Source organism: Humulus lupulus, chromosome 6 (genome assembly GCF_963169125.1).
Source record: "Humulus lupulus chromosome 6, drHumLupu1.1, whole genome shotgun sequence".
NCBI lineage: Eukaryota > Viridiplantae > Streptophyta > Magnoliopsida > Rosales > Cannabaceae > Humulus > Humulus lupulus.
In genome coordinates this window covers 21,122,889-21,135,117 of record NC_084798.1, presented here as the reverse complement: position 1 = coordinate 21,135,117, position 12,229 = coordinate 21,122,889, and positions in this window count along the sequence as shown.

Sequence of the window (12,229 nt, the reverse complement as noted above, 5' to 3'; positions counted from 1 at the left end):
CCCAGCAAGAAAACATAACACTTTATATAAACATTATCAAATGATTATCATTATAATCACACTGAGCATAAAGCTTTCAAACCAACGAGTGAACATCACATGATTCAAGAGGGAGAGTGGCTGCTAGGTAAGCCACTAGCCTCCAAGTGCTTATTTCTTCCATCGACCCTCGGGGTCGGTCTGGCATTAATGCTCTTTGAGTCATTCAATGCTAATGGTCGATTAGATCTAATCTCTGTTGGCTTGCGTGATCCCCGCTATGGCCGTTCTGACTAATGAGTCAGCGCTATGTGACCAGTGTCCAGTATCACTACCGAACCTGACTAATAAGTCACAACTTCACAGCTGATACTAACACCTTTGCCAATTTTGACTAATGAGTCAGTGCAACGTGACCAGTGCCCAGTACCACTGCCGAACCTGACTAATGAATCACAGCTTCACAGTTGATACTAGCACCTCTGCCAAACCTGACTAATGAGTCAGTACCATGCACATGTGAGCAACTTATGCTAAGCATTCTATATTCAATCCATTTCCATATTACACAACCAACATGCCTCACGAATACCCATGCATGTCACACTTGGGGTGTAGTTTTCTTACCTCTGGTTCGAGCAAAAATGAATAAAAAACTACCCTGAGAACGATCGACCTTTTGGTCCTTTAGCGGTTACCTAGTCATAACCAATTATGGGATTTCATCAATAAAATGAACAATAAAAGGTTCCCAAACCAAAACCTAACCTCCGAGACATCAAACACTACTCAACCGGGTAGTAGGTTCAACCCCGAGGCCTTAGGTTTGAATCCCCATGCTAAAAACTCCATTTTAGCCAAAAATGCCTTAAGGGCCGCGACCCTCCTTGGCCATGCCGCGGCTCGCCCCTCAAACAGAGGCGCCCAAACTCAGCATTCCCCAAGGGCCGCGGCTCACCCTGGCCATGCCGCGGCGCAAGCTCCAGTTCAGCCAAAACTCTTGTTTTTCTTCCCTTGCGTTTTCTCTTGGAACCAACCCAAAACCTCTTCCAAACACCCAATTAAACCCCTAAACATCACCCACAACTCTCCCTCATCATAACCCAAGTAAAACACCCATTTAACTCCCTTTGATTCCAACTTTCCATACCAAAATCTAGAGCTGAAATCTTAAAACGAAAACAGAGCATACATGGAAACTAGTGGCTAAAAGCTTACCTCAAGTTCAGGTTATGGTGCTCTTCCACAGTGGTACACTCTCCCAAAGTACCAAGGCCTAGCTCCCAAGCTCAAATCCTCAACAAGATCACAAAAACTCACAAGGAAAATGAAGGAAGGAGAAGGTACGGGAAGGAGAAGAAGAATTGTCTCTGTTTTACTCTGTTTATTCTACAGCCACCAAACATCATATATATCCAAGCCCAAAAGACTAAAATAACCCTAGGTCTTTTAAAGCTTCTAAAACCACTTCAAGGGTAATTTTGGCACTTTCCACTTACACCGTTAATGATAATTAACGCTTCCCAATTCTCGCTAATCTCAATATCCTCAAACACCAATATTTCACATCCCGTTACCCTTTAATGCCCGGTAACACTCTAATCATTAAAACACCCCGAGACTCACCCCGAGCCCCGAGCTTAAGCTTGTTATGAACAAACCGATAATTAACATTCCTTGATCGTCTCATGCCAAATGGCTCGAACAAACCCACATCATAATGTGGTCTCAAGATATATCACCAACATGCGTATAAATAATCAATTTACCCCCAACGGGCCAAATTACCATCACACCCCTGTAATAAGAAATATGGACTCACATGCATGCATTTCACATCATATCATAATATAATCAGCATATACATGCATTTTATCAATTAATAACATAATTAAGCAAGTATGGCCCTCCCGGCCTACTATTCACGCCGTTAAACACATTGGAGAATTCGGGGCATTACACCACCCTTCCAGTTACACTTTGAACTTCCTTACGCGACCTGGGCGAGGGCATTTCTAACAACGATCTGATTTTCTCAGGATTCGCCTCGATCCCCCTCGTGTTGACCATGAACCCCAGGAATTTTCCAGACGCCACTTCGAAAGTATATTTCTGGGGATTCAGTTTCATATCATACTTCCTTAATATTCCAAAACACTCTTCTAGATCGGACACATGGTTGGTGGCAGTTTTTGATTTGACAAGCATGTCATCGACATGCACTTCCATATTTCTCCCGAATTGGCTAGCGAACATTTTGTTGACCAAGCGTTGATATTTAGGCCATGCATTTTTCAGCCTGAAGGGCATAACTTTATAACAATATACGTTATGTTCGGTCATGAAGCTAGTATGTTCCTGGTCTGCAGGATTCATCGCGATCTGGTTATATCCAGAATACGCATCCATGAAGGACATGAGCTCGTGACCTGTCGTGGCATCTACCAACTGGTCAATCCTTGGAAATGGGAAACTATCCTTGGGACAAGCTTTATTTAGATCGGAGAAGTCGATACAGGTCCTCCATTTCTTGTTTGGCTTCGGGACCAGCACGGGATTGGCGACCTAGATCGGGTATTTTTCCTCCCGGATAAACCCGCATTAATAATCGAGCTACTTGTTCCTTAAGGGCTTCAGCTCGGATTGTTCCCAAACGTCTCTGTTTTTGACATTTTGCAGGCACATTCTTGTCCAAATTTAAGGTGTGCATGATTACATTTGGACTTATTCCCACCATATCTTCATGTGACCAAGCGAAAATGTCCAGGTTTTCCTGTAAGAAATCAACCAGCTCCTTCTTTCTTTTATCGTCAAGATTCTTCCCAATCTTTACGACTCATGAAGAATCTTTGGGGTCGATGTTTACTTCCTCGAGCTTTTCTATGGCTTGGAGTTTTGATCTGTCTTTGCCTACCCATGGGTCAATGTCATCGCGTTGGGCAACATCACTATCCTCTTTTTACTAAGGTTCTTTCGTCCCACGAGTAACTTCTACTTCCTTGGACTCCTCACCTCCATCATTTTTTACCATTGCTTGCTGCCTGGGTTGTGATTTTCCCTAGATATAATTGCTATAGCATTCCCTGGCGGCTGATGATGCATATTCCCGCAGCCGAGGGGAATTTCATTGCTAGGTGAGGGATAGAGGTTATGGCTTCAAACGCCACCAGTGCAGGTCGGCCCAAAATCGCATTGTATGCAGTCGGACAATCAATTACCACAAACTCAAGTAACTTGGAAATAGTTTGCGAGTCTTCTCCCAATGTCACCACTAATTCGATCGTTCCGATGGTTGCCGACCCTTCACCAGAAAACCCGTACAGATTCATTGAGGTCGCCTTCAAATAAGTTACAGATAACCCCATTATTTCCAAGTTGCACCTAAAAAGTAAATTCACAGAACTTCCAATATCCACTAATGTTCTTCGGAGCCTCCGGTTGGCGAGCAGAACGGTTATGACCAACAGATCGTTATGTGGGAATTGGACGTGTCCAGCATCCTCTTCTGTGAAAGTGATTGGTTTCTTTTCCAATCGCTGTTGTTTCGATAACCGTTGCTCCGGGACGAACTCCACCCCGTTATGGGACTTCAATTCATTAATGTACCTCTTATGGGCCCCGTTGTTTGTGCCTGCCAAATGGGGTCCTCCCGCAATAGTGGTTATATATCCCCCTATTATAGGAGGAGGGTTGGCTTGATTTGTTTGAGCTCCGTGTTGGCTTGTCGAAGCTTCCAGAACTGGTAGTGGGTTGTGCCTTGCGAGCTGGCTCGGATTCACCCGATTTCGGCCGTACTGGGCCAAAGGTCCCGCCCTAATGAGAGTTTCAATCTCATCCTTCAGCTGTCGGCAATCATCAGTGTTATGGCCAATGTCGTTATGGAATCGACAGAATTTGGAGGGATCTCTCTTCGCCTTCTAGTTCTTCAATGGTTCTGGTTTCTTCCACGGAAGGCGAGTAGAATTGGCCAGAAAAATATGCTCACGTGTATCCATTAGATCGGTATACGTTGCGTAGATAGGTTTGTACTTCTCCGTGGGCTTATTTTTCTTCGTCTTGCTCTGATTGCCCTCGCCATTTCCCTTCCTTTTATTATTCCCCCCTTGGTTATTTTTGGTAACGGTTTGAGCCGTGGCTGCAACGTCAGTTACCACTTCAACGGGCTGAATAGGGGTCTAGGTAGTTCCTGCAACAGAAGCTCGCGCCTCCTCTAGGTTAATCCATTCTTGAGCTCGGGCCAAGAATTCGTCCACACTCTTAACTTCTTTTCTTTGGAGTTCCTGCCACAGGTCGCCCCCGATGAGGATTCCTATCCTCATTGCCATCAACTTAGAGCTGTCATCAGCATCCCTAGCTCGTGCAGCGACATTGGAAAATATACTTAGATATGATTTCAACGTCTCGCTAGGTTGTTGCTTCACATTGGCCAATGAATTAGTATCAATCTGAGCTGCTTGTGAAGCTCAGAATGCTTTTTTGAAATTAGAAGAAAACTTCTTCCACGAACTTATTGAAGGTCTCTTGTATTGCTTACACCATTGCCTGGCTGGCCCATCCAGAGTTGTAGGGAATAAAATACACCTTAGATCGAGCCCGACATTGTGAGCCATCATCACGGTGTTAAACATTCTGAGTTGATTTGACAGATCTCCATTTCCATCAAATTTTGATAGGTGTGGCATTCTAAATCCTACAGGATATATGGCCGCCGCAATATTTGGAGCGAAAGGCTCGAGCTCCTCATCTGAGTCGCAATTCTCTTTTTCTTTTCCAGATAAAAGTCTCTTCATTTGCTCTTTCATTAAGGCTATTCTTTCATGGGTTTGTTCCTTAGTCCCTAGGTTACCTGAGGGTTGTTCGACACCTCTCATCCTATCATATGCGTTTGACGTGTTATTGTCCATCCAAGCTCAAGCTTGGTTTTGTGGAGAATTCCCGTTATCGCGTACTATGGATGGACCTCCTTCTGGTCGAGTATAGCTAATATCTTCATTCTGAGCTGGATTCCTTCTCTGCGAATTCAAACAATCGCGCAAATCGTGTTGCGAATCGTACCGAGGGCTCTGTGCTGAACTCAACTGATTTCTTAGGTCACCCTCAGACCTACCGCTACAAAAAATTTTGGTCCAGTAGCTCCCATTTGCGAAGCTTACAGCTCGCGGTTGGGGCTGAGGATCTGGATTTTTGACACTTGTTCATGGGACGTAAGTATTGGATGATGGGGGAGGATTCCTCCAACAGTCTTCATAAGCTGGAATGTTCCATTGAGGACGAGGTGGTGTCAGATGTCTTATAGGCAACGGGGGATGCCTTATTGGTGAGGCTATCCTCGTTCCACCAGGGCAGACTAAATTGGCTCGCATATGTTCTACTCTAATTTCTTTAGTTCTCTGTGCCTAGTGATCTGATTGCAGCATAGGAGGGTTTGTTGGAGCGTTTTGTCTTCGTGAGCGTCGTGGATTTTCATGGGCATTCCTGGGGGTCGGTGACGAAGGCACCGAACTTGGGGTTGCAGTTCTAACCGACCGACTGACATGCTGACGACCCTTATGATGATCGCTGGGTCGAGCATTCTGGCGATCTTGCCCTGTAGGTACAGAACTTGGAGTTGCTGTTCTGACTGATCGACTCGGTTAAGGTCGGTTATTCCTGCGGGACTTATGAGACCCACTCTGCCTTTTTCCAATATTAATGTCGGTTGCCAGAGGGGGTAACCGAGCCAAAACCTCCTCAATCTACCTGTTTGCCTCAGCGAGATGGCTCCTCAACAGCATGTTTTCCAACTCGATGGAAGTTAGGTAGTCTGGATTTGGATTCGGCGGCAATGACACCAAACTCCCAATGTCACCTTGTCCCGCCAATTGTTTTCCCAAACGTTGCTGAATCTTAGGACCACGTTCGTCCGGAACAATGGTATGATGGGCCTCCTACCCACCAGGTTGTTCCATCTCATTATCATGCATTGAGCGAGTGAGCACCATGATGAGAATCGACTGGAATTTTGACGAAGCACTAATTTGCTCTCAATGAAAGCACCAAACTGTTGACGCAGTTTTTTGCCAACAATGTATTGAGAAATAATAAGGCAGATTAGTGCTTAATAGTAAACCGTAATAGAAAATAATCAAAATTTACTCAAGAACACAAAACTTTTACGTGGTTTAGTGGTTAAAATCCACCTTGTCCACGAGTCAATATTATTGTTGTTTCTCTCTCCATTTTGGTAGAGTTTTGGTATTACAGAATTCTCCCTCTTTCCTGTTTGATATTCCCAGTATTTATAGGGGAATTTCATGGACAGATTTGGGTAACCGCGTGAGTCAATCACGCATTTACATAATGTCTACATTCCATACAAATAATTCCCATTTTATATTGGGATATGATTTGATCACAAAGTAAATATGTCTTGTTATCTTGGATAATAAATATGACAGCCTGGTCATGGATAAACATATAAGCAAATCCCGAATCTCTAGGGATCCTTTGGTATGCAGTATAAGTTGTATTAGAATCACCCGAGCTGCGTATCTCCCATGGGCTTGTATTCTGACATCTATCTGACCTCGAACATGTGCTTTAATGACTTATCTTATTCATAGTTCGTGGTAAAGTCAAGATGCATAACACCAAGTCTGATCATTATGAACCTCGAGATGTTCGTCTAAATAATAATCAAATATTCTACTTGATTACTTTTCCACGTATTTGTTTGCCAACTGTACCCGAGCTGAGTGAATGAACCCATGCTAAGATTAGGGTACAACACTATATTATATATATAATAATTTTTTTTACAAATATATAATAAATTGTTTAAGTTCTTAGAAATTAAGATCAATATGTACATATATATTTTTTGATTGTCAATAATAAAAGGCTAGATAATCATTTGATACGTTGTGTTTTATCGAAATATAATTTGATACTTTATGTTTTCAATAATGTTTATTGGGTACTCTATAATTTGAAATCGTACATATTATTGGTATCTTAGAGCCAAATTTGATCAATATACCTGAATTCTAATCATTTATATGTAATTAAGTAATTAAATTTGAATTTGAAACTCATATAATTGATGACAGTTTTGTCATATCACAACAAGAAAAAATGGCTTTTACTTCGGTTTTTAAGCTGGATTTACTTCGGTTTTCGCTAAAATTCACAACCGCAGTAGTTCGGAGCGAAGTAAAAAGTAGTTAAAAACCGAAGTGAAAAATAGGTTTTCTACTTCGGTTATTATGTAAAAACTGAAGTAGAAAGTGGGGATTCTACTTCGGTTTTTACATAATAACCGAAGTAAAAAGTGGAGTATGCTTCCTTGTTGGGCACTTTCTATTTCGGTTATTATGTAAAAACCGAAGTAGAAACCCCACTTTCTACTTCAGTTTTTACATAATAACCGAAGTAGAAACCCCCCCCCCCCCCCACCGCATTTTTTTTAATAATTATTTTTAAATGGCCCAATTCTATTTTTTTTCTTTTTTTTTTGCCCTAATTATTTTAAATAGTCTAATTATATGAATTTATAGTTATATATATTTTTACAATTGAAATTGGTTTATTTTCATTTAATTATAACAGAAATAAAAATCACAAAATTTATACACTTAGAATTAAAATTCTTATAAAATTAAATATTTATACATTCACATAATTGTAATTAAGTAGAATAACCTAAACATTTATATATACATTCACAAAAAACTAAAGGTATGTATAAACAAAATAGTCTTACTAATAAATTTAAGTCATCAATCGGCTTAACTATTCTTGTTGGATTGGCAAGATGTCCTCCCGACCCTTGGCGACAATTTGACTACTAGTAACTTTGTCATTTAGTTCATTCTACGAAACAAACCAATTATAAATTAAATTAGTAACTTGTAACAACACTTAAAAAAAATTCTTACTTTGCTTTAAAACACTTACATCTCTTTCTTCAATTTTTTTGTCCTTATCTTCGACAAGAGTCTTCTTCGTTTCTTGCACTCTTATCCAAATTTCATATCCATCTACATCTTCCACTCCTAATTCTTTTTTCTAGGACATCAAACATAATTGAAGTTTAATTATTAAATTTTCCTAAGTCTAACAAAATTTCGGCAGCAATAACAACTGCATTTTAACATCTCCAAAAATTTTAAAATCTGTAAATAACACACAAAATATATCGACATAGTGTGCAAATTGAAAAAGAAAAACAATTAATAAAATCTATAAAAAATTGGCAGAGTTTCCTTTGTTTTTGTAGCATATCCCAATTTTATAATTATATATAAATTCAACACAAACAAACACAAAATCAACATACATAATTCCATCTTTATATCACCGCCAACAACAAATTTCCCAGAACCTACTTCACTAAAGTAAAGCATGCAAGATTTAACTCTAATTTTATAAATAAATATTGCAATAGTAATAAATAAAATTTAAAGATTACTCACCTCCAATATTACTCTTGAAGTCACCCAAAATCAATACAGAATTGGCAACTAAATCAACAACCCTACTAAAAAGCTTAAACAAAAACAAATAAAAATCAATTACATAATTAATTAAACTAGCTACATAATCATCAAACAACATATCAAGCTAGCTAGTTATAGAAAACAAAAAACAAATGTCACTAATAATCCAAACATTTCAAGTTCTAACATTGGCAACAACATTACTTATTGAAGCTATGTTTAGAAATTTAAATAGCAAGTCACAACAATTTTTAAATTTTACTAATATATATATATAATTAATAACATTATATAAAATAACAAAATAAATAAAAAAATATAACACAAATATACTAAAAAAACAAGTATTAAATTAGAAATAATGTAAAAAAATTAACACAAACAAAGTTTTAAGGTAACAAACCTTCTTTGATGCTCAAAATAACCTCTAAATCAATATTAGCAACTCTAAAACCTATATATAATAAAAACATTATATCTATAAGAAAAAAATCTGAAAATAATATAGAAAATAAAAAAAAAATCATACAAACAAAGATTTAGTGATTCATACCTTCTTTGAAGCTCAAGAACTTATTTTAATGTAAGAAAACCAGCCAAAGTCCAATAACAATACCCATTTTCGAACCCTAAAAATATCCACACCCAAAGTCTTTATTTTCTTCCTCAAAAATAAAAATGGAACTAATATTTTTGTTTTTAAGTAAGAAAAATGGTTTCAAATGGTAAAAAAAACATAAAAAATGGTATATTTTGTGAAACCCTCGTGGGAGTACGACAACAATGGAGGTTTTCTGGGTTTGGCGTTTGGGATTTTTGCTTCTGAGAGATGAATGAGCTGTGTGAGCTATATATTAAGGGTATTAAAACTCTTTTACTTCGGTTTTTATATAAGAACCGAAGTAGAAAGGACCATTTTTACTTCGGTTCTTATATAAGAACCGAAGTAAAAGCCTTCAGGGCCGCGTTTCGTTGCTCCACTTTTCACTTCAGTTTTTTCATAAAAACCGAAGTAAAAAGCCCCGATATAGTGTGCAAACCAAACATGCCCCTTATCTATATTCTATTTTAATTTCGTTTTTTTAAGAAACCGAAGTAATAGCATTTTTTTTATGTACTACCATTCCAAAAACGAAGTAAAAACCCATTGAAAGACTTTTACTTCAGTTTTTTTATATTCTATGTGTAAAAAATGAAGTAAAAGCCTATATTTCTAGTAGTGTATATATATATAAAATTATATTGATCAAATTTGAGTCTTGTGTTCTAAATACGTACAATTTCAAATTACAAAGTACCAGATGAGTATTATTGAATATATAGTATACCAAATTTATATTTAAAAAAAATATAATGTAGCAAATTAATTTTTACCCATAATAAAATTTGGGATATTTGAAATTATATATATGTGGTTGAAACTTTGTAGTATTTATAACATGTTCATGTTTTACTCCTTCCAAAAGTAGATACGAGATTTTCATCACATGCATATTAAAAACCACAAGAATAAAACTCATGTTTATAAGTAACGGCTACAGTTTATTTTATTTATTTATCTAAATTCTTATAAAAACATTCAAAGAAATCTTAATATATGATTTTTTTTATTATATATATATATTTTCACTAATAAGGTGAGAATATTTCAAACTCGACAAAACCCGTACTCATAGACAAAATATATGATAATGTGTACGTGTAACAACAAATGTGTTTATTATATGAACCATTCTCCTCTCCCACTTTTTATTTTAATTACTGTATGATTGCCAGTTGTTTTTTAATACTCAAAATATTACACCATATGGCCAATTAATGATTTGTTATGTAAGTAAATTTATAATTTTTAATGGGATAAATTAGTTAAGATATGAATTATAGAATATCCAAACGTAAAAGAACACCATAAATATAACTTTTTTTTTTAATATTGGAAGAGCTAGAAAGATAGTGTAAAATTTCTATTGAGACTTAACAAAAGTATAATTTTGTTGACGTGGTTTTTTGCCAACAAATGATGAAAAAATCTGATTAGAGAGATTAAACTTGTTAATAAGCCATAAATATAAACTCATAAAATTTTAACGTGGTTTAATGGTTAAAAATTACCTAGTCCACGAGTCACTTTTATTCTTGTTTAGGAACTCTTGAAGAGATTGTTTATGAAAATTTTAGCAGAGTTTTGACATACAAGATGTTGGTCCCTTTTATTGCAAAATTTCCTTATATTTATAGGGAATTGTCATGGACAATATTAGGTAATCCTACAAAAAATGGTAACATATAGAGTTTGGTAACTTCCCAAATAAATGAATACGTAAATACTATAATTAAGCCTATTGTCGTTTACATTGATCAATAAATGTAGATAACGATCATACGCACTTATTGCGCAAATTGGGCATCCGAGTCTGTAAGGAGTCTTCCATATGTGCTTCCTTGAACCACCTCGAGCTGGATGCTACTATCGAACTGGATATGATTGGAGCAAGACGACTTGACTTAAGATAATGCTCGGTCTTGTTGAGGGTGAACTGGACATTGGACATCTCGATCTCTGTCATTGGTATTTCAAACGATCTGGATTGTCTCATACTCAATGACACAACTTCGAGCTCTTTGGTCTGGAGTTAACGAAATATTTCTGAAGTCTTGTAACATTTATTTATTACATGCCAGTTGTATCCCGATCAAGAAAATTGAGCTCGTATTTTTAGGGTACAACAAATTTAATCAACATTACTAATTAATTTAGTATTAATTTATAGTTTTCTCAAATCATGATCAGAAAAATGTAATTTAACAAGGTTATTAATTTATTGAGATTTTACTTTACATATAAAAATCTTGAATAATGTAGTGTTTATCTTCATGCTGAATTTCACAAAAACTTTGCCGCACATATAATTACACATCAAACTTTTAATATTAGACTAATATTAACTTTAGTTTAACGTCATTTATTTTTAAAATGTTAAAATCTACACTTTTAAGTAATCAATGAACTATTTATTCATTATTCAACCCTTCATTTAATTACAAGTAATCATCAAGTAATATAAAATTTGAAAATAACATTTATATTATTATTATCATGCAAATTTATTAAATTTTTGACATTTAATTTTGATGACATATAATTAATATCTTTCTATTTTGTTTGTCAAAAATGACAATAATTGGAGATGACTTAAGAATAACATGTATAATTAAATAATAATAATAACATATATAGGTTTTCAGCATAATAATAATAATAATAATAATAATAATAATAATAATATTCGGTAAACTTAAAAATTACATACAAATATTATACACTAATCTATGATTAGTTTTATAATTCACCCCGAAAATACTAATTATTAAAATTAACGAAAAATAGGATTTTTCATTAAAAAATGATATTTTTTTCATTAATAGTATCATATATATTTAAATATTTATAAAAAAAATATAACTGTATTTGTTTCATAATATAGTTTATACATTTTTTTTCAAAAATAAAATTTGTTAATGATGTGTTTGATTTAGTTGAAATCAAGCACAAAATCAATTTAAATAATCGCATAATCAACCTAATAAAAACTGATAATAAAAAAAACTTAATCAACCAGTAATAAAATCAACCAATCACACAACAACAACAAAAAGATGAGAAATTAATCTGATCTAGAAACAAAAATTAAAAAAATCCTAAATCAACCTAACCAATAAAGTAGAAAGAAAAAAACAATAAGAAATAAACTAAAGTTAAACGTTTGTATTAT